This window comes from Esox lucius, chromosome 3 (genome assembly GCF_011004845.1).
Source record: "Esox lucius isolate fEsoLuc1 chromosome 3, fEsoLuc1.pri, whole genome shotgun sequence".
In the NCBI taxonomy this organism is placed as follows: domain Eukaryota; kingdom Metazoa; phylum Chordata; class Actinopteri; order Esociformes; family Esocidae; genus Esox; species Esox lucius.
This window is the reverse complement of record NC_047571.1, coordinates 1,160,935-1,187,295: the sequence shown is the minus strand read 5'-3', so window position 1 is coordinate 1,187,295 and position 26,361 is coordinate 1,160,935. Positions and strand designations below refer to the sequence as shown.

At 37.7% G+C, this 26,361-nt stretch overlaps 1 protein-coding gene across 3 annotated transcripts in view; it reads right to left on the bottom strand.

The window, feature by feature from the left end:
- Positions 1 to 26,361, bottom strand: part of plppr4a (phospholipid phosphatase related 4a) — a 263,231-nt gene that overhangs the window by 60,649 nt on the left and 176,221 nt on the right. The window lies entirely within an intron of this gene.

Sequence of the window (26,361 nt, the reverse complement as noted above, 5' to 3'; positions counted from 1 at the left end):
TCAGGCTGAGTCTAAAGGGAATGATCCCGCTAGACCTCAACTCAATTGAAAACAAAGAGAAAGCCTCCGATGGGCGGTGAACCCAGGTCGCGGTATTGAGACATTACTCATACCACTCCCCCAACTGAGCCATGCAAGCTCATATGCCCCAAACCGGTAAGAGTCTGGGGCTAACAAACACACAGTAACAGAGAGAGAACCCGCTAACGTATATATTCGGACAAAAATAATTACAGATCCCCAGCGGCAGCGCTGAGAACCAAGTGAGTCAGGGACGGAGAAGAAAATCCAGTAGGTAAAAACGAATAAAAGCCGCCGCACAAATATCCTCCACCCAGACCCCCTGAAAAAGGGCAGAAGAGGCGGCGATCCCCCGTGTGGAGTGGGTTCTGAGACCCTCAGGTGCCGCACACCCCGAAGATTCATAGGCCAAGCTGATGCGGTGGGGGTAAACCACAAGGAGCTAAGCCCTCTAGGGGGAGGAGCTTCATTACATATAACTGCGGTAGTATGTTTCAGAGCATTTACAAGGGGATATACCCATGAGGACACTGATCCGCACGGCATAGCTTCTTCTGACCAATGAACTGAGTGCATGGTGAGTCCGTCATGTTTTCATGTTTTAACCAATCTGAGTAGATAATGGAACACAAGTGTTTTAACTCATAATGATGCATTGCAGAGGAGGAAAAACAGGTTTCAGCATGGTCAGCTTCTCCTAACTAAGTGGTTGATACTATACCAAACCTTTTATCCAGTTAGTTCAATGAAACAATGCATTTGAAAGGTATGAAAACTGTTTTGAATAAAAAATATATAAAGATTATAGGAATAATAACATGCTTAATTACAACGATAGAAAAATAGTAATTAGCTAGGAACTGACATTTTGCAGATGATTTTTCTGGCTTAAACAGTACTATCCTTTGGAGCAGAAATTCCTATAAAGTTTTGCCAAACAGTGATGACAGCCCTAGCAGTGAAAATAAATGTGTAAGACATATACAAACACTGTAAGTGATAAACAAAAACTACATGTTATGATCTGAACCATATTCAACTGGTATGTATACGCCCAAAGTAGTCTAATACAAAATATGAATCGTGCAAAGTGAATTTCTATTATTCTTGTGATAAATTGTTAAGGAGCCACGTAAATTCCTTGCTAGTTGCTAGATTAAAATTTTAGTAATTTAGCTATTAGACTCTAAAAAGACATCTAAAAGTTTTGTTATCCCATAAAAAAAATTGTTACGAGAAGCCGACCGTACTTAGCCATGTTTTTCTTCCTCTGCATCACTATGAGCTGAAACCGCTTGGAACTCTGGCACTGCGTGTTCCAGAATCTACTCAGATTGGTTAAAAGGTGAAAATGTGTTACGTTCACGATGAATTCAGTTAATTGGTCAGAAAAAGCTATGGCCTGCCAATCGGAGTCCTCATGGGTATATCCACTTGCAAACGCTGTGAAACGTACTACCGCAGACTGTGATTTACAAAAAAAATATTTAGTGACAAAACTCTGATCGTCTGTGTTTTACGTTGGAAAGTGTTATTAATGAGTAGCATGATTACAAATATCAAGTTGGTTACAAGTATGCATATTTTATACATTACAATTACAAATGTAATTACTCGTTTGGAGACTTTTTTACAAGTGTGCAACATATTTTACAAATAAAAAACACGTCACTGTTTTACCTTCTTAATTTTAATATGTATTTGAATTTATCCAAACACCTTTAGCTTACTTAAATATGAAGTGTTTCAGATGCTGTAATGTTTGGAATGTTTTTGGTTTCCTGATCAAATAAGCTGACCAGCGAAGGTCACTTGAACAGGACTGATTTACACACACACACACACACTCAAGTCTCAATTACTGCTACCAGACACTCTACTTTATATAGTTTTTAGTATCTTTATTAGGGTGTAGTTATTTGTTGTCCATTAATTAAAATGTTTTGCTATTTGTTTTCAGTGTTTCTATTGGTGCATTGCTGTGAGGTTAGTATTGTGTAAAGGGTTTATTCACATTGACAATTTATTTTCTATTGTTACTCCTCATAATCTGTACATTATTCTAAACATTTGGCCACCTGTGTCCTTTTGAGAACTTTATATTCTTGTATTGCTGTGTGGGAACCTGCAAGCAAGCATTTCCATTTTAAATGTAACTATTTGAACTATTTGCACATCTTTAATTACATTGCTGTTTTTAGTAATGTGCCACACTATTTATTTGATTTGAATTTGTATACATAACATATTTTCTTGTAACCCTGTACCCTTGTATACTTTAAAGAACGTTCTGTTGCTTCATCACTGTGAGGGTACATACAAGAATATTATTGTCGAACTTGTTTACACTACTTTAACAATTGTATAGCTGTTTATTTGTACACATTCATTGTGAAATACAGTATTTTTTGCACTTAAAAAATAAAAGCATTTTACTGGTAAACGCTGTGGCTGAATAAACACAGGGGTAGGAAAAAGAACAGGGGGATAATGGGGGGGTTGAAAATGGGGGGAGGGGGTACAGGGTAAAAGTCACAAAATATACTAATGTCTTTACTGGTGGACACTTGGAATGGTTTGGAATCATTGCCAGTCACAATCTGTCCTCCATTGATATGTTAATACAATGATGAGGTTTGTGTGTCGCAAAGCATTTTGGGGGTTTCCTTAAAAGTAGGGAAGAGTAGAAGAATGTCCCATGCTGGAGCTGTTGCCGGTCAGGATTCTGACTGTCCTTGACTGTTGATAGTTCCTTTGCGGTTCCTCTTCGTGAAAAGTCATGACATAAACCGGCTTTGGAGTGTTGAGTAATTAATGACTGTAGTTCTCATGACTGGCCTGGAATTGGCAACATTCGTAAGAGGTGTCAAGATAACTAGGACTATGAAACAGGGGTATTTGGCGCAAGTGTTATACCCTGTTAATAATTTGTTTGTCAATTTATAGGAAGCCTATCTTTACGATAGTCTGACATTACAGTACTTCTCATGTGAATTGACAGCAAATTTACAAGAACGTCTTGTTCTGCACTGACTGCATGATCCGAGGCAGAATTTGCCGCATAACAATAAAGAATCTAGGATGTGCCCTTGGCTGATGGCCCTGGAGGTGATGGAGACTTCACAGAGTGAATGACCCAGTACTATGCGAGTTAGTATTCTTGATGATTGCATGACCAGTCACATTCACTGAAAAAGCAATAGTTCAGTGTCCAGATTTACTCATTCAAGTGTATTCCATTTTATTTTTTATAATTTCCACATTGTAAGAAAATAGTGAAGATATCAAAACTATTGAAATAACTCATGGAATCACATAGTAAACAAAACAAAGTGTTGAAAAAACATGTGTTTAAAATAGCCACCCTTTCCCTTAAGCGTATAGACACATGCTTGCCTTAAAGTCGCACCTGCAACATTTCTATTGATTTGCTGCGGAATGGTAAAAGTTAGAAGCCACATTTTTTTCATGTGAACATTGAGAGACAAGAAAAGACACCCGTCTCGTTTGTTCACTTCTGTAAACCAGATGCCCCTCTAGACCTCCAACAAACCTATTGGACATTTGGCTTTCCCGAACCATCCCCATCTGATGGTACTCAACCTTATTGGGCTGTTCAGAGATAGACAGTAGATAAAACCAATCACAGACAGACAGTTTTCTTTTACAAGTCATAGGTCATCTGACAATCAATAGCAAGGGTATGTTACAATTGCCAGTTTTTGGTCAAGAAGAATAATGACTAAAAGAACATTCACTGTCAGATAAGTTGAAAAATGCTGTTTGAGAGTGATTAGTGTGACATTGGATCAGTCAGCTGGATTGTTTGCTACTGTTCTGACGATGAAGAAAATTGCCAGGACGCAATAAATAGGTGCATTGCCAATGCATTGCAAATAAATAGATGCATTGCCAAAGAAAGTGAGTTAAAATACAATTATATTGTTGATTATATGGAGGGTATGATTTGGTATTGTTTGATAGTGGAATTACTTTATTGTAAGTTGATAACGTAACGGCACTATACAGTAGACTAGCGTCGACGACAAGTTCAACATATCATTGTCTATCCATGCGCAAATGTTGTATTTCGTTGGGTATGTTGTATTCCTTTAGAGGAAATACGTTGTGAGAAATGGATAATAATGGTATTGTAATTCAGCCTACAGTACCGGAGAGGGCAAGATTATTTCACAACTACACAAAGTGTAGAGAACTGGGTTGCTACTCTATTCAGTCAGCATACATGATTACCTAGAAAACTAGCCTGTTTTCAATGTAGTGAAGGGGCTATATAGGCTAAGTAGCCAGGACATGTATACACACAACCCCATCTCCTCTCAATTTTGAACATTTCCCTGATACCCAAAAACACAAAGGCCTCTTTGTGCTATTTTCTCTGGGCATACAGTAGTATCCAGTGCTACAATAATAACATAATTTGATATGCTAGTATTATTTATTTCCTTGGTGAATGAAATTGACAGTATAAATATACAAACATGGTGAATTAGGATATACTTGCAGTGGTACAGATTTTTCTCATCTAATTACAGCGTTTTCTTACCGCGGTAAGGTCAGGTAGATTGCGTCGGCATGCAGTAGATTGCATCAAACTGTGATTGCACTATTTTTTTTTTTCAGTAAATGTTTATTGGCTTTTGTTGGAACAAAAAAATAATAATAATAAATACAAATACAAACAAATAAACAAAAAAATAAAATAGTACATAAATATATAAAAACCTTACAGGAAAACCAGAACAAAACTAAACCATAAAGTACGTAAATTATACATTTTGATATCACAGTTCACAGCCATACATTGTGTAGTTCAATTTGCTATTTCAGTCCTCCAATGTTGTCTGATCAATTTGGTTACAGTAGTGTAGAAAGGGAGCCCAGATTTTGTCAAAGTCTTTCAGTTTTCCTTTAACAACATAAGTCAATTTTTCTAAGGCAAGGTTGCTGGTCATTTCTTTAAACCACTGACTAGGGGTGGGACCTTGGGTCTCTTTCCATTTTAAAGCTATGGCACGCTTGGCCTGAAGCAAACTAAAATCAATTAGATTGCGCTTCCTTGTATTCACCTCAAGTTTTACTGGGTATATATGGAACAAACACAATTTAGGTGCAAGAGGGACATTTTCTTCAACCAATTTACCAATCATAAAAATAATCTCCTTCCAAAATACTTGGATCTGATTACATTCCCACATACAATGGTAAAGGGTACCAATTTCTAGCTTGCATTTTAACCCTCTGAGGACGGATTAGGCGGTAGCGCCCACGCCCGGGGCGTATTTGCATAACAATTACATAGTATTACATATTTTCAAAACGGTTTGTAATAGAGAGATTCTGTTTACTTTGCTGTTTCAACGAGAGTCCGATGAAAACGCAGATGCGCTTTGTGTTTACTTGGCATATTTCCTTGTTGTTGTCATCCTGTCCAAATGAAACCAAAACCTTGTGCACCTGACCAATGGATGGGCTGTTGAGTGACAGCATCCAATGGAAGGCTGTTGCCATGCAGAATAGTTTATTTTACCCAATCTGGGGAAGGTATCTGTTGCGTGTTTGATCCAATCATAAGGTTGCTGGGTGGGACGTAAGTTTTGTTTTCTTCATTTGCTCATTCTGACTGTAGAAGAGGTTGTAGCAGTATGTCAGCTTAGCTAGCATGCTAACTTAGCATTAGCGAACGTTTTAGCATTGTGTCCTTGCGTAACGCTAACTTGTTGAAAAGACAAAGAAAGGATTTGTGTTTTCAACAGTTTTATAAGTATTATTATTAGTATAAAATGGCAAAACGTAAAAACACTTTTACTAAATGTAGCCATAGTCCGTTATGGTTATCAAACGTTGGATAGCTGAGTTACCAGACAACAAAGGACGAATGCTAACAACAGGCTAATGCTAACGCAAGTACAGTCTGGTAAGTAATATCTAATAACCTATTTATCATGAAATAATGTAATACAAATGTAATCATTATAGATATTGTCTGCTTTGCGTATTTGGAATGGGAGATCTGTTTCACATGGCTGTGTGTGGTCTGAATTCAATCATATAGAAAATAATTATGGGTGTCATAATCATATTGTCCTGTATGCACATAAGGTGAATTATTATTTAATAGTTCTGTTCACTTTTATTGTGATACAATGCATATTTGTGTAAGAAAAAGGGTTTGAAAAGTGTTTTTGGAATGTTTTTGGGTTGAGGTACCGGGGTGGTTGATTTCAATGAAAAATTGTGTCAAAAACATGTTGGACAAAAGGCAAATTATTTCATTTTTCTGTTCACATTCATTGTGAAGCCTTTTCTTACACAAATGTGCATTGTGTTTGCACAGAACATTTGTATTGGGAGTATCACTCATATGAGTGTGTTATGGTCAGAATTCAATGATATATAGAAAAAATCTGATTTTGCTTATGAAATTATTTACTTAATTGTGCATTTTCCCCTAAAACAGTACCTTACAAGAACATTAACATGCAAGCTTATATTAGCTGAGGTAATTTGGAATAATTTGATGCCAAATACACAATGATTGATTCACATTACATATTGTTTATAAGCCCAAATATAAAAGTAGTGACACCCAAACATTTTAAGCGTAGTACTCAGAGGGTTAAACAGTTATCAGGAATATTTGGATTGAATTTATGTAGTTTGACTGGGGTAATGTAGGTCCGCATAAGCCATTTATATTGCAGCAATTTGCACCTAGTATTAATGCTGCGGCTTTGGGCAAGTAAACAAGATTCCATCCATTCTTCTTTAGAAATGTCTTCCTGAAGATCGTTCCTCCATGCTGTCAAATAGGACAACGAATTCTCTTTTGAACAGTATATTATAAAAGAATGACAGATTGCCCTTATCCTTTAAATGTTTTAAAGTGTGTTTTTCTATAATTGACAAAGGGGGTTCTAAATAATTTTTTATTTTAGAGTGTATAAAACTTCTTATTTGTAAATATTTAAAAAAATGTTTCTGAGGGATATCATATTTTCTCATCAGTTGCTGGAATGACAACAATATACCTTCCTCATATAGATCTTTTACTTGACTTATTCCCTTATACATCCAGTTTTTAAATCCCTGATCACTTCTCCCCGGCAGAAAATTTGTATTACCCCAAATAGGTGTCAATCCTGACAATGTAATTTCTTCATCTAAAAACGTATGGGCTTCATACCATACAGAAATTGTATTCCTAAGGAAGGGATTATGCGTATCTTTTTTGAGCATTTTAATTGAAGATGAGTAAAGATACATCTGTAATGGAATTGATATTCCGTTTTTTTCTATATCTATCCACGCTGGTGTGTCTGTATCTATGAACTAGTACATAGCAGAACAAAGTTGAGCTGCCCAATAGTAAAGTTTTATATTTGGTACTTTAAGCCCTCCCGGTTCGTATGGTAGATATAGTAAGGACAGACGTAACCGAGGACGTTTGTTGTTCCATATAAATCTTGTGAATGTTTTCTTGAGTATAGCAAAGAAGGTAGCTGGAAGAGGAAGTGGAATTGATTGGAAAAGGTATACAAATTTTGGTAGAATTGACATTTTTAAGATGTTTATACGTCCTATAGTAGAAATTGGCAAAGCATTCCATCTCTCCAGTGAGTCTATAACTTTCTTTATTAATGGGTCGTAATTTTTTGGAATAATTTCTTTAATATTTGGGGTTATCTTAATTCCTAAATATGTAAAACCTTCAGGGGAGCTTGCGAATTGCCTGGAGGTCAGACAGTTTCTCCTTTCATCCCCATTTAATACTAGCAGGGCACTTTTATTATTATTAACTTTGTAACCCGAAAACTCTCCGAATACAGTTAATATATTATTGAGTGCTTGAATAGAAGGGTCTAGATTCGTAATAAACACCACAATATCATCTGCAAACAAAGATAAGCGATGTTCCCGCTCACCTATTGTTATGCCTTTTATTTCAGGACTACTCCGAATTGCCATTGCAAGAGGTTCCACTGCAAATAAAAATAGCAGAGGGGACAATGGACATCCCTGTCGTGTACCTCTGCTTAAATGAATGGGTTTTGAAATTTGGGTATTTGTTATTATTTCTGCCAGAGGTTCATTATAAAGTAGCCTAATCCATTTAATATACCCATCACCCAGGCCGAATCTCTTAAGCACTTCAAAAAGGTATCCCCATTCAATCCTGTCAAAGGCTTTTTCTGCGTCCAATGACAGGACTGCATGATCCTTGGCATTTTGTTTTTTATGTAATATATTTAGGACTCTACGTATGTTATGAAAGGCTTGTCTTCCAAGCACAAACCCATTTTGATCATTCATAATAAGTTTCGGTATAAATCCCTCAATTCTCTTAGCTAGGACCTTACAGAGAATTTTTGTATCGCATGACATCAAAGATATGGGCCTATAAGAAGATTTTTCATTGGCGGATTTGCCTGGTTTTAATATGAGGGTAATTAGTGCCGATCTCAATGACGGAGGTAATATTCCTTTTTCAAACGCTTCATTGAACATTTCAAGCAAGTGTGGTAAAAGTTTCCCTGCAAATTTTTTATAAATTTCCGTTGGGAGGCCATCAGGCCCAGGGGTTTTCCCACTACTCATGCCCTGTAAAGCCTCTTCAAGCTCTTTTAAGCTTAGATTCCTCTCAAGTTCATTTCTTGTCCCCTCTGATATTTTAGGAAAGTTTATCAAGAAAGCTGTCTTGCCTTTCTAGGTTGTTGGTGAGTTCAGATTGGTACAGATTTTCAAAATATAATTTAAAAGTATTATTTATTTCCAATGGGTCTACAGTATTGACTCCACTTTCTAGAGCTAATGAATTGATGGCTCTATCTGTTTGTATTTTTTTTATTCTCCATGCAAGCAACTTCCCTGGTTTTTCTCCCTGGTCATAATAAGATTGTTTTAGCCACATTAAGTTCTTAGCTATTTTACTACTAGTTAACTCGTTATATTGGGCTTTTAGTACAAGAAGTTCTTTTTGCTTTACAGTGTTATTGTTGCTAAAGAGATGTTGCTCTAATATCTTGATTTGTTTTTCCAAATTTTTTAATTGTGTCTGATATGTTTTGGATTTATATCTCGTATAACTTAATATCTCCCCCCTAATATAGGCTTTGAAGGCCTCCCATTTAACTGAGGCGCTTGTTTGATTTGTATTAAACAGAAAATATAGGTCTATTTTTTTATCCAGGAATTGGACAAAGTCAGGGTCCATAAGCCATCTTGCTTGAAATCGAAATCTAGGAGGGGAAACTACAAAATTGTCCATTTGGAGTGCAAACGTAATAGGGGCATGATCAGATAGTAATATACTGTCATACCAGCATTTACCTACTTTTGAAACCAGGCTATTAGAGATTAAAAAATAATCTATTCTAGAATATGTTTTGTGTGTGCTTGAAAAGCACGAATATTCTTTTTTGCAGGGGTTAAGATACCTCCAAATCTCTATTAAGTTCAGATCAGTCGTATACTTAAGGATAATTTTTTTTGACTGTTGATGGGTATTATCTATTCCTGAAGAGCGATCAAGCATTGCATGTAGTACACAATTAAAATCTTCCCCAATGACATAATGTCCGGAGTATGATGATATTGTAAGAAAGAAGTTCTGGTAAAAGGAAGGATCGTCTATATTTGGAGCATATATACTTATTAGATTAATTTGTGTTGTCAAAATATTACCATTAAGAACTATGTACCTTCCTAACGGATCATTATGTTGCTTTGTTAACTGAAATGGAACAGATTTGTGTATAAGGATTATGACTCCTCTAGCTCGAGAGGTGAAAGAGGCATCAAAAACCTGCCCTGGCCATCTCTTCGTGACCCTGCTAATATCTTCTTTTATTAAATGAGTTTCCTGTAGAAAAATTATACTTGATCCCATTTGTTTCAGTCGACCCAATACTTGTTTAAGTTTTACCAAACTGTTTAGTCCCCTTACATTCCAGCTACAGATATTTATCTCTGATTTATTGATCACTTACTATCTTATGTTAACATGTAGACAATGCTGTGTCCAAGCAAGCTGTAAAAAAATAAAAAATAAAAAAATAAATAAAATAAAATAAAAGAGAGAGAGAGAAGAGAAAGAAAGAAAAAAGAGAGAAAGAAAAAAAAGGTTTTCTTTAACAACCTCCCATTTCCACCCCCACCCACCATGCATTCCCCCAAACGGAAAGCATGAAACTACCCCCCATTCACCAACTTTGGTTATGAAACACGTTTGATCCATATAACATGGAGCAACATTTTGCAAGCTCACTATCATCATTCACCACACCGGGCTCGCTACCAAACATCCTATTGAACAAAACTGGACCACTAACATTTCAAATATAATTCCTTTCAACCCTAATAGAACATAGGCATAACTTAAATTTGACTCATGTCCAGTTATTTTAAACTTAAGTAGGCTACTCACAAACAAATAATGAAGTGGACAATGAGCTAGTATGGATCATTATGTCAAATAGGAACACTCAAAATTTACCTTTGCTTAATAAACCCAGGAATTGAGTCCTGTTTATGTCCCCTCTTGTCTACAGCGTTTAAGCTGTGGTGGGCCTACGCAATGACCGAATGAAGTCCTCTGCCTCTGAGACCGATTTAAAGATGTGACGTTGGCCGGAGTGCGTGACTATCAGGTGCGCTGGGTAGAGCATACCGTAGCGGATTTCCATGCCTCTAAGTTGAGCCTTCACTCCATCAAATTGCCGCTGGCGCTGACGCGTTTCGGCTGATATATCCGGGAACAAGCTGATCCGTTGTCCTTCATATCGTAATTCCTTAATTTTTCTAGCTGCTCTCAAAGCTTTCTCCTTATCCTGGTAGTTTAAGAACTTCATCACGATCGCTCTTGAAGCCGTCGGGCGATTTGGATTAACTTGTCCAACCCGATGCGCACGTTCGATGACTGGTGTGGAATCGAACGTGTCATTCAGGATCTTGGAGAGCAGATCTTCCATGAAAGCGCACATGTTAGATCCTTCTGATTTCTCGGGCAGGCCTACTAATCTCAGGTTAGAACGCCTTCCGCGGTCCTCCAGGTCTTGCACTTTGTTCCGTAGAAAATCCGTTGTTTCTTCAAGTTTTTTAACTTTGTGTTGAAGGGTTGAGACATTCTCTTCAGTTTGTGCGATTCTCTCTTCTGCCTCTCCTACTCTTCGCGATTGAGACAGTAAGTCTGCTTTTATGCCATTTATTGCTTCGAGCATGTCAGTAGATTGTATTGTAAAGTCAGTTTTCAGAGACTGGATTGCGCTGAGGATGTCATCGTTTGTAGCCGTATTAGATTCGACCTGTGCCTCGGTTAGCTTTTTGCTTGCTAGCGCCAGGTTTTCCTCCTCCATCTGCACAGACGGCTTCGAATGGTGTCCAGGTTTGATGGTTTTTGGTGGCATCTCGTCTCGCAGAACTTTTGAGTGATTTTTTTAAATACTTTTATACTAGTTCTGGTGGTCTTTCTGAGGATTTTTTAAGTATTTAGCCGCGAGCCCAACTCGTGCGACTTACCAGCTGCACGTCATAACCGGAAAGTGTGATTGCACTATTTCAAAGCATGGGAGAGTTAGAATGGTGAAAATGCAATTATTTCTCATTTTCTGACCATACAAGTCTGATCCACTGGCTCCACCTCACAAAGCTGCTAATGTCTTGGTGAACAAAAGTTGCACACAATGTTTACAATGTTTCTAACATTACAGCTCCTAACATAACAGGTTTCATTTAAAAGTGAAATGTTTCCTGTTGTGTCTTCATCACTGCTATACTTACGTTGTGTTTTTGTAAAGAAACACTAATACTACACAAAAATAAATACTATTTGATTAAACACTTGAATTATTTTAAGAAATTATATAATGCAATGCATTATTCATAGCTATTTGCTAAGAAAAAGGTTTTGAATTAGTGTATGGTAGAAGAATGCATCTAATGACAATTCACAAATTGACTAAAACCGGCAGTAGGCTATTTGTTACTTTTAAAATGTAATCCGTTACAGTTACAAATTACCTGTCCACATTTGTAATCAGAAATGTAACTTTTGGATTACTCAAACTCAGTAACGTAATCAGATTACTTTAGATGACACTTCAACTGCATTAGAAGAAAAACATTTATAAGCAATTGAATGACATGAATCACACAAGGTTTGTTTACATAACCAGGTTCATGACTAAATTAAAATAAAAGTATCCTTACTGTATCAATCTCCACAAAACATTGTTGCAATGGAACTTTTCTGAAACAACAATAGGACATGTAAAACAGGAAAAGCAGTCAAAAATTAGTAATAGAAAGTTCATCCCCATTTAAGTCAATGATGGCATACTGTTATTGGTGAACTGGTGGCCACTGCAAGCCCAGGAGTAAAGCAAATAGTGGGTTAGAGGACACATACCGTTTTGTGGGTTTGAGGATGCATCCCGTTATGGAGTCTGAGGTAAAATATTATCAAAAGAATTAAGTAGACCCATTTTTTGTGTTGTTTGACAATAACATACAGCTCATTTTAGGTGCTTTTGTAGTCAACTTAAGTGCAGCTATATGCAATTCACATTATGTCCATGAACTAAAAACTTAAAAATCTGATGATGTATTGCATTAAGCCAACTCGGAAACAGAAAATGTGCCTACTTAGATGTTTGAAGACAGAACTTGCTGTTGTACTTTAGCAAGAGAACATGTGTAGCAGTCATCCTGCTTCGCTGAGGGGTAAACAAGTTTCCACCATAGCTGAAATGCCGTTCCACTGGGGCACTGGAGGGGAGTGTCATGTTATACTTAAGAGTTTCTGGACTATTGGGAATGATTTCAACGAGTCCAGAGACTTGTCTGTGTCTTGTAGGTACTTCCTCATTTCATCCTTTTCGGTGGCACTGGCCCTTTTTGCACCTCCAAATACAATGTTGTCGTCACCTGACTCCTCAGACTCTGTTTGTGCTTTCTCGTCAACCTCTTGAATGTGAGTGTTCTCCATAGCATCTGCTTCTTGAAGTAACGTATTCCGCATCTCCTCTCATGGTTGAGCCATGGACACAGTCTGAACTTTGGCACGGTGGCCATTTTTGCTTCGTGGCTGCTTAGCATATGTCCAAACGTGGTCTATAGCCTCAATGACTGCGTTGATTATGTGTGCAGAGAACGTTGCATGACATATTTTTTCTGAGAGCTTAGACTTTAAGCTTAGCAATGTCGGGATGAGAAAGCCAAGAAAGCACTTCGCCCCATGGAGAAGATCAATAAAGAATGCAATTGGCTGTAGAACTGCTGTAAACTCCTTGAGGAAAGCAATCACACAAGGATATAGTGTGCAGGGGTGGGTAGAGTACTGAAAATCTGTATTCAAGTAAAAGTACAGTTACTCGTCCCAAAATGGACTTTGAATGGTCATTGAGAAACAAGCGAATGAGAAAACGTTAGTTACAGGGAATGTGACTCCGGTTATATGAGTGCATTTCACCGTGGCCGTACTGAAATCTCATTATGCAAGATGCGACAGCCAATTTAGGGCATGTCTGCCCCTATATAAGACCCGTGAGCCCCAAAAACACCCTCCAGAGTTTATTCAGGATAATTCGTGGGACGGCAGGGCAACAGGTCTAGGGGGCTCCGCTCCACTCATATAACAGGAGTTACATTCCCGGTAACTAACGTTATATGTCGTGGAGCTCCACCACCCCTAGAGGGGCTTTAGCTCCCGAGCGAGCCAAAGATGTGCTCCCTGGACCGCCAGTAAGTAATAGTAAATGCATAGTAAATGCACCTCCATTTTTTTATAGAAATGTATAGAGTTTAAAACATGTTTTTAATTCTATTTTTAAAATGTCATTTATGGAAATTGTTTTAGACAATTTGAAATTTGATGTGTGCGACTGACCAGACGTCATGTAATACCAAGGTAATCAGTCTTTTTTTCTACAACTTTCTAGTAGACACTTCAGAGAAGACTACGATCTGTCATTTGTAATATGAATAAAAAGCAATTATAATGTAATTCAACAAAATAGTAAGGTGGAAAATAATTGGGAATGGTGGCAGATAATAGGGGGTGTATTTTTCAGCTACGTCACTAACCAACTACCTGAAATTATAAATATTTACCTTAAAATTTACCTTAAAGGATCCATAATGACATACTACCGAACATTTTTATATCACTAATAGTCATCATAATCATTGATGACTTGATCAAATGATTAATCGGTACAAGATGTTTTTTTTTTAATTGCTGTTGGATATGCCAATAATAGGAGGTTCTACAAGATTAGTTAGCCAAGATGTTTTTGAAATCAAATTGCTTCATGCTAACAGAAAAATATACAAATCCGACTACTGTATTTATCATTGGATTTTTTTTTTTTGTTTAACACATTTTATTGATTTTTGCCAGTAAAAAGACAATTCTGAACAAAAAGCAGTTAAAATCTTGGCCGTACAAAAGTACAGTACAAGTGGTATAGAACAGTAATAATCAAAACACCCACCCCCCCCTCATCCAATCCGTCCATCCCAATCCCAACCCCCACTTAGGTCAGTAAAGTATGTTACTATAAAGTATATACCTAGAAGCATAAACACAGAAATAAATAAATAATTACAAAAAAAAATACAATAAATATATTTTAAGAAAAATACCTAAAAAAACAAGTACCCAAGAAATAAATAAATGCTAAATCACAGGGGGGAGAAAAGGGGAAAAAGGGGGGGGGGGGTCATCATCTAGTTATCTAGTTTCCTGTACGGGACTTTGTAAGCTCTCAAAGTATGTCATGAAGGGGGTCTAAGTCCTTTCAAAGCTCTTTATGGAGCCTTTCAGTGTGTATCTAATTGTCTCCAGTTTCAGGAAAAACACAATGTCTCTCATCCATCTACTGAATGTGGGTGGTGTTTGTTCCTTCCACAGGAGTAATATCTGGCGTCTAGCAAGCAAAGAGGTGAATGCTATAACAGCATAAGCCCTGCCTTTAAGTGATTTAGTTGTGTAAAGCCAAATATGGCACATATTGGGTTTGGAGGGATGTCTATACCAAACATTTTTGAGTAGGCCTGAAATATGTCAGCCCAGAATGTCTTGAGATGGGGGCAATATGTATGTGGTCAGCTGGCTGACTTTTACAACGGGAACAAGCAGGATCAGCACTAGGGAAAATCTTGGCCAGTTTAGCCCTGGTCCAGTGTACTCTAAGAAGGATTTTAAGTTGAATTAGGCTGTGTCTGGCACAAGGAGAGGAGGTGTGTACTAAGCCAAGTGCTGCCTCCCATTGATCCTCTCTCATTGCTTCCCCAAAGTCATCCTCCCAGAGCTGTCTTATTCCTTGCAGCGAAAGGGGAGAAATGTTGCAGATATCATAATAAAGAGTTGAAATTGAGCCTTTCCGATGCGGAGATAAAGAGAGGAAATTGTCTATTGTATTATCTTTTGGAAAGTATGGGAAGGAGGCAACGTTTTTTTGTACAAAATGTCTTACTTGGAGATATCTAAAGAAATGAGACTTTGGCAGATCGAATTTCTCAGAGAGTTGTGCAAATGACCCAAAGCTACCCTCAATAAAGAGATTGGAAATAGATGTAATGCCTTGCGCCAGCCATATCCCAAAGGCTGAGTCCAGGGTAGAGGGTGGGAAATTATAATTGTTCATGATAGGAGAATGTGTTGACATTGTTGATAAATTAAAATGTCTTTTAAATTGTGACCAAATTCTGATTGAATTAAGAACAATGGGATTTGAGGAGAATGTGCTTAGTTGAGCAGGAGGAAAAGGGGCACACAGCACAGAACTTAGGTGAACTGGGCTGCTTGTGCACTCCAGGTGTACCCAGGGCTCACTCCTATCAGGTTGGTATTTTTCTGTCCAAAACAAAATTGAAAAGGTGGGCGTGATCTCCACCCCAAGATATTTAAATCCTTTTTTTAACTATTTCGAATGGAAAAGTAGTTGGGGAAATTTGGGTTGCAGCCTGATTTAGGGGAAACATCTCACTTTTCTGGAGAATAATTTTGTAACCAGATAGTTTCCTAAACTGATATAAAATATTAACAATATGAGGAAGAGGTCATAGGGTTAGATGTATACAGGAGTAAGTCATCGGTATAAAGAGATAATTTATGCGTAAGCCCACCTCGCACTATGCCTGAAAACTCTGCAGATTGTCTCAGGGCGATGGCTAGTGTCTCTATGGCTATAGCGAAGAGGAGAGGGGATAGGGGGCAGCCCTGACGGGTACCTCTACCAAGGGAAAAGTATTCGGACTGCTGTCCATTGGTAACCACCGCAGCCAGGGGTTGAGCATACAGAAGTTGAACCCAGGATATAAACGCATTGTCAAATCCAAATTCAGCACAGAGAAAAGATAGCGCCACTCAACTCAGTCAAATGCTTTTTCAGCATCGAGTGAGATCACCATTTCAGGAACAGATGCGGAAGGGGAATAGACAATGTTCAGGAGTCTCCTTAAGTTCGAGCTAGAATGTCTGTTTAAAATTAAACCAGTTTGATCAGTAGATATTATCCGAGGTAAGACCTTCTCCAATCGGCCAGCTAAAATTTTAGACAGAATCTTATAATCACCATTTAATAAGGAGATGGGACGATATGAAGCACTTTGGAGGGGATCTTTACCTTTTTTTGGAATTAGTGTTATGGCAGCTTGGCGTAGAGTTGGTGGAAGCTGTCTAGATGACAATGATTCATTGAACATGGCTTGAAGCTGTGAAGAAAGTTCAGGTGCAATTTTTTTATAAAAGTCAGAGGGGAAGCCATCTGGTCTGGGCGTTTTATTGCTTTTTAGGGATTTAATAGCATCTAAGATCTCAGCAGAAGAAATATCTCCTCCTAATGAAGAACTGTATTCAGATTTGATTGAGGGAAATCGAGTTTGTTAAAGAAGCTGCTTATTTGGGGAAAGTTTTCATCACATTCAGATGTATAGAGGTCACTGTAATATTGTTTAAAGGCGCTATTAATCTCCAGGTGATCGGTCACAATTTCGTTATTTGTATTATAATCCTTAGGTATAAGGCGAGAAGAGGCAGTTTGATGGGCTAAAGGTTTGCCGGCCTTGTCACCTGATTCATAAGTATTATATCGGGCCCTTGTGAGTAGATATGTAGCCTTGTCTGTGGTGAGTGAAGAGATGGAGATGGGAATGACGAGTAACGTTCATCAATACTAGCCAAAGCCTGAGAGATGTTGCCAAGTTTGGCCATTCTTATTTTTTTCATTCTGGAGGAATATCCGATTATTTGTCCTCTGAGAAAAGCTTTAAGAGTCTCCCATGAGATTAAATGGGAAATCTCTGGGGTGACATTGGTTTCTAAAAAATACTGAATCTAGGATGAGATTAACTTAATAAATTCCTCATCAGATAGTAGGAGTGGATTAAGTCTCCAATGGCGTGAAGGTTTGAAACAATTAGGCAGTGTTGGGCAGTAACGCGTTACTAGTAACGTGTTACTGTAACGCAGTTACTTTTGACAGTAACTAATACTGTAACGCATTACTTTTAAAATAAACTAACGCCGTTATCGTTACCATATGGTGCGTTATCCGCATTACTTTTTTAAATGAATTAATTTTGGCTGAAGTGTAGCTACAGCCGAACCTGTTTACAGCAGCGACGCATTGTAGGATTGGTGGATGCCAACCTGTAAACACGCAGACGCACAGTGGGCGTGTTTCCGTTTATTCAAGTATGTGCGGCAGTCATGTCGAGTCAAGGCGAGAGCAAGACGAGTTTCTCAAAGTATTGTTAGCCAGGGACAGATCAACAAAGCTATTGCACGATATGTTGTTGAAAACATGCAGCCTGTCTCTACTGTGGAGTCTCCGGCGTTTAGGCAGCTCGTTAGCATGATAACATGTTCAGGCGACACAAAGCAAATGGGACGAAAACTTTTTCCAACTACTTGGATAAAGAATATTAAAAAATGGAAAGTGAGCTGAAGACAACATTTGAGGGGCTAGACTACATCGCGACCACTGCAGACATTTGGTCTGCCCACAACAAAAGCTTCCTAGGCATGACAGCCCACTGGATAAACACCACTACACTTCAACGCCAGAAAGCTGCGTTGGCCTGTAAAAGGATCAAAGGTAGACACACGTATGATGTCATTGCTGCTGAGCTCGACCACATTCATTCATTATATGGACTGTCAACGAAAGTTACAGCTACGGTTACAGATAACGGCTCTAACTTTGTAAAAGCCTTCCAAATGTATCAGCCGGAATCACTCTCTGACGATGATGATGATGATGTGACCTTCACAAATGTTGCAGACGTGCTTGACACCTCCATAGAAAAGGGGATTGTTTTACCACCACACCTGAGGTGTGCCTCTCACACACTTAACTTAATTTCATGCTCTGATGTGGAAAAGTGGCTTCTTTCAAATCCTGGGACTAAAGGAATTTATAGAAGTGCTACCGCCAAGTGCACAGCACTGTGGAGTAAGGCTAGCCGGTCCAGAGTTAGTGGGTGATGTTGTTGGAAAAAAATGCTTGTGCCATGCTTCACAAGATGGAATTCATTTTATGATGCTGTGGCAAGAATAGTTGAAATACCCATGACCGACTTGAGTACCATCTCTAATCGTTTAGAGCTAAAATGTATTGGTGAGAGGGAGGTTCAGTTTTTGAGGGAATACTGTGCTATCATGAAGCCTCTCACAGTTGCTCTCGATATCTTGCAAGGAGAAGAAAACTGTTACTATGAGACCCTCCTGCCCACAATAGAAGTTTTGATGTCAAAGCTACTGGAGATAAAAGAAGGCCTGATTATTGCAACTGGCCTACCTGATGCCATAGTTCAGGGAAGAAACATTAATTAATTTTCAAAAGAAGTTTACAGATGTAAACATTAACATTTTAAGCACCAATATAGCCTAAGAAATGTAGAGAATGTAAAGTGCAAAACAGAATTTTTTATTCTACACACACACACACACACACACAAACACTGTACTGCACCTACCCACTGGATGAAAAAATAAACAGTAATAATACCATAATTCCTTTTTTGCTAAATAAAGTTTTAGTTTTGTCCAATCAGTTACACATATATTTTCAGTTTCTTAATCTGTGTGTTTTTGTGATGTTTAAATCTATTTAAATGTTTACATGTTTAATATGTGTCACTGTGTTTTTTTTTGTAGGCAATCAAAACACGATTTGCATCCATCTTGGAAAGCAACGATGCAATACTGGCAGCTGTCACACTTCCTATGTTCAAACTGCGATGGTTGAGAGACCAGAGGAAGAAAGAGATGGTCAAAGGAATGCTAGCAGAAGAGTGTCACAAGCTCATCCCTCACCCTGGCCCTGTTCAGCCAGCAGTCAAGATGCCTGTGTCTCCGACAACACCAGACTCAAGCTCCTGTAATGTGCAGGACTTTTTCTGTTTTGAGGAGGCTGATGATACCTTCAGCACTGTGGAAACTGAAGTAATGACCTACTTGAGAACAGCCGAAACAGGGATGGAGATTCTTAAACAATTTCCCACAATAAAGGAAATTTCTCTGAAGAAAAATGCAGCTACTCCATCCAGTGCACCCGTTGAGAGACTTTTTAGTCTGGGAAGTTTGGTACTGTCTCCAAAGAGGAACAAGCTGTCTGACCAAAGGTTTGAGAGACTTCTTCTCATGCGGTACGACCACTGGTTTGAAGGGTAAAACTCAACTTAACCGTTCATTCAGGTCCTTGCTAGTAAGCACCTTTTGTTGTTTTAAATAAATAAGCACACATTTGTTATAAAAATATTTATTTGTTAAAAATAATGGTTAGTTTAGTAGCCACAGTAACATTTCTGTTATATCTTAGGACACTCATTTTATGCATTAAAAATGCATTGTATTGCTAGGAAAAATGCTGTTTTTGTTTGTTTGTTTTTAAACATATAAAGCAGCAGATTTTGCACTTTGAATACACAGTTTACTTTACATAAGTTGATGACATGCAACTACTCATTTGTGGTTGGGTTGAAAATTGCTCATAGATTTAATTTATTAAACAGCATTTATATTTTTTATGCATATTATTTATGTTAGTCAAAAATAGCAGTTTTTTGGTGCTGAGTTTCTCGAAATTGAATCTGAATAAGTCAGACTGATTTCATTTATTTATTTCAAAATGTTTTATGTTGTACATTGCTGATAGTTTTCATACTTAAGCTGTGAAAGGAACATTTTTAAGGGCTTAACACAACAGCTTTTATGATGCAGAAGCCACTTTAGTTTTTGAATCTGAATATATTAATCAGCTTGTTTTGTTATTCATTTCAGAAATCCTTGTGATATATTCAGTTTGTGAATTTGTTATTCAGTTTTGTTATTCGTAAATAAAATAGTGTTTAAATTACTTTCTGTTTAAGTCAGTTTTGTGTTTGTATAGACCATAATGCATAAAAGGGCATTAATGGGAACGTTAAAGAACGTTATTTTTAAAAGTAACTAAAAAGTTACTTTTAACAGTAATGTATTACTTTTTGGTGTAAGTAATCAATAAAGTAATTCAGTTATTTCTTAGTAACTAGCACAACACTGCAATTAGGTAATGCCATTTGGAAGGAGTGCACCATGGTCTGAGACAGAAATAGTGTGATATTGACATGACTATATTTCCCAATAATCTTTTATCTAAAAGAAAATAATCGATACGGGTGTAAGTATGATGGACCCTGGAGAAAAAAGAGAAGCCTTTTTTGGTAGGATATTTAAATCACCAGATGTCTGAAAGACCAGTCTGTGTACAGAATTCATTGACCATTTTGGCAGATTTACGAAGAGACTGGGGTGTATTGGAGGATCTATCCAATGTAGTGTTGAGTACGCAATTAAAGTCACCTCCTATTATCAGGTTGTATGTATTATGGTCAGGTATAGAATAAAATAGTCTCTTAAAGAAAATGCAATCATCAAAATTTGGGGCATAGATATTGACAAGAATGACAGGGAGGGAGAATGACTGCCCAGTGACAGTAATAAATCTTCCATTACTATCAGCGATCACCTCCTCTGCCTGAAATGCAAAATTTTTGTATATAAGGATTGCTGTCCCCCTGGCTTTAGCATTAAACCGCTGTCCCACCCAACTTCGTTTAAGATAATTGACAGAATCGTTTTTTAGATGAGTTTCCTGTATAAAAGCAATGTCTGCCTGTAACTGTTGAAGATATGACAATATTTTCTGTCTTTTCACTGTGTTAATCAGGCCCTTAGCATTAAGAGAGACGCATCGGATAGAGCTAGTCGGACCGGGGTTAACTTGAGCTGTCATTACCTATCACTTGAAATGAGTAGTCTGACATGTGAACATATAGGCAGCCATGAGAGGCCAATGTAAAGTGAGATGATGACAAGGGGTTAGGTGGGGAGAAGAAAAAATAAAAAAAAACATGCAGGGTGACTAGTGAATTCTCTTTTCGAGCAAACAGCACAAAGAACACGTGCTCACGTTACTTAAACTTTACACTCTGTTGATATGGCACAGCATTTCTGAATAAAAACATTATTTGTGCACAACAACACCATAAACAAATGTGGTGTTTTGGGCAGGCTAGTCCAAAGAGCACAACTGAACATAATATTGGCCCATCAGCCCATTAGAGTTCCAAATCTCCATACAGAACAAGTTTAAAAAAGAAAAAGGGAATACAGTCCGACTAAAAGACGCAGGCCTCCATAGCCATCAATGGGATAGCGCCGTCTGGACTCCTTTGAAGCAATAATTAGTGTGGAAAGTACAAGAAAGAGAGGAGAAAAAGAATAAAACCACATTGATGACTGACATGTCAATTGTGCCAACAGTTCGGTGAAGTGGGCTAATATGGCAATCAGAGCTTGCTTACCAACATAAGTCCATAGACTGTAGCAGTTAGCTTAGGCTACTCACCCTATTATAGGCCATTCAAACAAAATTATGCGGTTTCTGTCTGTATGGAGCTATCCAGGTCCGGTTCGGCTGCACTTTTCAAAAATGAGGAGGCCTCGTCGGGTGAGAGGAAAATCCTGCCCGATCTTGTCGGTGACCTGGAGCTTGGCGGGGAATAGCATCCTGTAGGAGAGCCCAGCGTTTTTTAGCTGAGACTTAACTGGAACAAATGCAGCTTTCTTCCTAGAAACTTCGGCACTGAAATCCGGGAAAAAGTGAATCTCCGATCCGCGAAAGGACAGAGAGCTTGCCTCTCTTGCCAATTTTAGAATGCGTTCCTTGGTCTGATAATGATGAATCCGTACGAGGAATGGACGTGGTCTCGGGTCGGATGGACTCTTCGATGAATGCGGTGGGCTCTGATCCCTCGACTTTTTCAGGCAGACCTATTATGCGGATGTTATTACGCCTGGATCGGTTTTCCAGATCCTCCACTTTAAGTTTCAATGCTTCGTATTCGGTGGAAAGGGCTGCAAGTTTAGCATCAAGTCTTTCAAGCCTCGTCTGCGTGTCATTGAGCGAGGTTTCCAGGTGTTGAATGGTTGCATGGTGTTGATCAATAATCTCTCGGTCAGCAGACAGTTGAGCAGAGAGTTTGGCTACTATGCGTTCCTCCATAAAAGTCAGCAGCCTCTCCATATCACAAAGCGTTAGCGGGGCGTGGCTAATGCTAGCATCAGGATCCGCTGGTTCAGTTAGCTTAGGTGTGTCATCTTGAATTACTTTCGTAATTTGTTGGTCCGCCAGTTGATTTTGCTTTTTAGATTTTGCTTTATAGTTTAAGTACACCGTTTGCACAACTAATTGTGTAATATCAGACGGATATGACTAGGATTTTACCAGGATTTGAACAGAGTGATCCCAGTTTGCGACCTACTCCGCCCTGCGTCAAACTGGAAGTCCCATCTTTGGATTTTTTAGGGTAGAAGCACACACATCTTAAACACATCTCAAAGTACACCAAAAATGCTGGCCAGAGAATACTTAGGGAGTCGCAAATCACTCTTAACAGGCAATATCCCCAGATAAAGGATCATGCTCCTTGTGGTTGAATGCGAATTAACTTAACGTAATGTTGATGACATAGTTGATAAATGTTGATCACAGGCAGCGAGACAACATCAGTTTAATCTCTAAACTTAGTATTGCAATATTATTTATGAAATTCCATTTTTTATTATAAGAGAAATAAAATATAATCTGTCTGAATAGGCCTACATGAAATTTCGCTGATTATTTTACAGAACCATGAAGATGATCCAGCTTCCTATGTAATTCATCAAAGGTATCACAGTAATTAATTATTAGTGAAACAAAATAAAAACGGTATCCTTGACTGTTTCCTAACTCTTTCATATTAGGTAAACTTTATGCAAATCGTTTTACCTGTATGGGCCTAGTAATAAAAAATTATAATGGATTTAACTATCAAGAATTTAAATATGGTGGATTTGCATTTAAAAGATGTTTAGAGCCTTATTAAACAAAAGAAAATACTATAGCCTGTGTTCTTTGAAATTATCATTTTTTTCTTCTCATAATTCTTCTAAAAGACCTGGCGGTTTTAGTGTTAATAACTGATTAGGCATGTGACGGTGCAAATCTCGTAAAAGGCACTTTGTCTCACCTCGCTCTCTTCTTTGGTGAATTTGGAATAATTAACAGTAATTCGTCAACTTTAGTCCACTGTAAATAAACAAATTACATGTTCTGTTCAAACACCATTTTATTAGGAACTTTAGGGAAAAAAACTATGGTTATTTACCCATCTGAAATTATTCAACGCAATGATGGGTTAAACATGTAGCCTATTGCCCGTTTAACAATCAAAGCGTCCCTCATGTTATATACTCGAACAATATTTTCATTTGGGTCTTGTGTATGGCATATTGTACATCTAAATTACAATTCATTAATGTCAGAGGTTGTGTAACAGTTGGTAGTTTATGGAATCAAAGACAGCAACATAGCAATCCATGAATAGGATTATAGTAGACAATATTCCGCAGATTTGAATGTTTTATTATGGCCATATAAAAAAAGACACAGGCTTGAATTAAAAGCAGCAAACTCTTCAATTACAGCAGTTTCAGGCGGGTTGTTGACGTTCTCACAGATACCCCCTGGTGGCCATTCTTACTTTTTATTATCTGTTTTTGTCCATGCCGCATGGCACTGTGCCGCAGTATAGTGATGGCCATTCGAGGCTTCATTACCATTCTTCTAGCAGCAGGATATTATGCTAGCAGTGCTAACTCAGATTTTCTAAAATAAAAGCCATCATTGAAATATATAAGGCAATATAATTAATCTAGTCGGTACATTTTGTGTTTAATGACCGTTCCATTATTGTTCTTGTCTGTTTTTTTTTTTACAGACTACATTGCCTTATACATTTAAATTTTTTTTTTTTTTTTTACTTATATTTTTATTTAGAACCACAGCATTACATAAAATACGGTATGGCATTGGGTTTTAACATGTTTGTCCCTTATGTTTCTGCAATTTTGACAATTCTTCAAAACTTAAATATATTGTACATACATTATACAAAATGAAAACAAACACCCCTAGTACATGGAAGGTTAGGGTTACCCTAACCCTAAAAAATAAAGAAATGGAGATAGGCAGAGATGAACACAGGGTGGATATGACAGTATAACACAAAATCACTGGAGTATTAAAGGCATTACAGGGGCCCACCTCTTTAAGAAAGCTGTTTCCTGAAGTCGGAATACAAATGGGATTCGTTCCATTTCGTACAACTCCTAAACTTTTTGAATCCATTGGAAGGTCAGGTTTTAACCATCTGCATGTAATACATTTAATGGCTGCAGCAAGTAAAATTTGTAATAAATATATTTTAGTTCTAACCTCAAGGCCCTCTGTATGCACACCTAGCAGGGCTATTGTGGGGTCTTCTGGGATTTCACAATGGAAGATTTCTTTAAGGGCATCAAATATATCTTTCCAGTCATTTCTTAATTTTGGACATCACCACAAAATATGGGTGTGGTTACCCACATTTTGGCCACAATTTCTCCAGCACTTGTCTGAGCAGGATGGATTCCATTTTGCAATTATCTGTGGGGTTTGAAAAACCTGGTTATTACCTTCCATTTGAATTCCCTCCAGACATTAGAGTTGGTTACAAGATGTACCTCTCCACAAGCTTCCTCCCAAGTTTCAAGAGAAACAGTTTCATTGATTTCGGCCTCCCATTTGTTATTTGAATTCTTAGTCAAAAATAATAGGTATCCTTTAGAAAAGATTTTTTTGACTCCATGTCCAATTTGTATTTCTTTAAAATAAACTTCTATTGGGGAGGGTTTTTTAATTATTTCTAGATCTTTATGTGTAGTGAGGAAATGTCTCAATTGTAAATACCTAAAAAATTCAGACCTTGGGAGTGTAAATTCATTTCTTATTTGTTCGAATGATTTAAGTGTGTCATCATGAAATAATTGGTGCAGATAATCAAGTCCATATTGAGACCACTTCTTAAAACCCACGTCTGTACGAGATGGTGCAAAGTCATTAAGATGGCCAATGATGGCTGCAGATGATATTTTCTTAGACAGCCCAAATGATCTTTGTATAGTTCTCCACATTTTTAAAGTAACTTTGGTCCATTCCACCCATGGAGGCATTTCTTAATGAAACACTGGAAAGGGGTACCATTTTAAGGGGCATGGAACAGAAACTATCAATATTGATCCACCGGGTTTGTGTGTCTTCTCTCATCCATGAAATCAGGGGCCTCAATTGAGCCGCCCAAAAGTAAAACCTAAAGTTTGGAAGTCCCAGCCCACCACTTGTTTTAGGTGATTGTATTATTTTACGCCTTATTCTTGGCCGTTTTCCTTGCCAAACAAATTTTGAAATTATTTTATTAAGCAAATCAAAGACAGATTTTGGCACATCTGTGGGTAACATCTGAAACAAGTAGAGTAATCTCGGCAGGACATTCATACGGATAGATTCAACACGGCCAATCAGAGAGAGAGGGAGAGCTGTCCAACAATTTAAATCTTCACTAATATTTCTAATCACTTTTTTATAGTCTGTATTGTATAACTGGTCCAAAGAGGATGGAATAAAGATGCCCAAGTATTTAAACCCATTCTTGGGCCATTTGAACCCACTTTTAATTTGGATTTGTTTTGAAATTCGACCATTAACATCTATGGCCTCAGTTTTATCCATATTCACTTTATATCCAGAGTGGTACCCATACTTGAGAATTAGCTTTTTTAAATATGGAATTGTTAAATCTGTTAGGAAATCTGTTAGGAAAAGTAGGACATCATCGGCATATAACGACAGTTTATGTTCCTCTCCTCCAATTACAATTCCCTTGATTGAATTGTTGTCCCTAATGAGT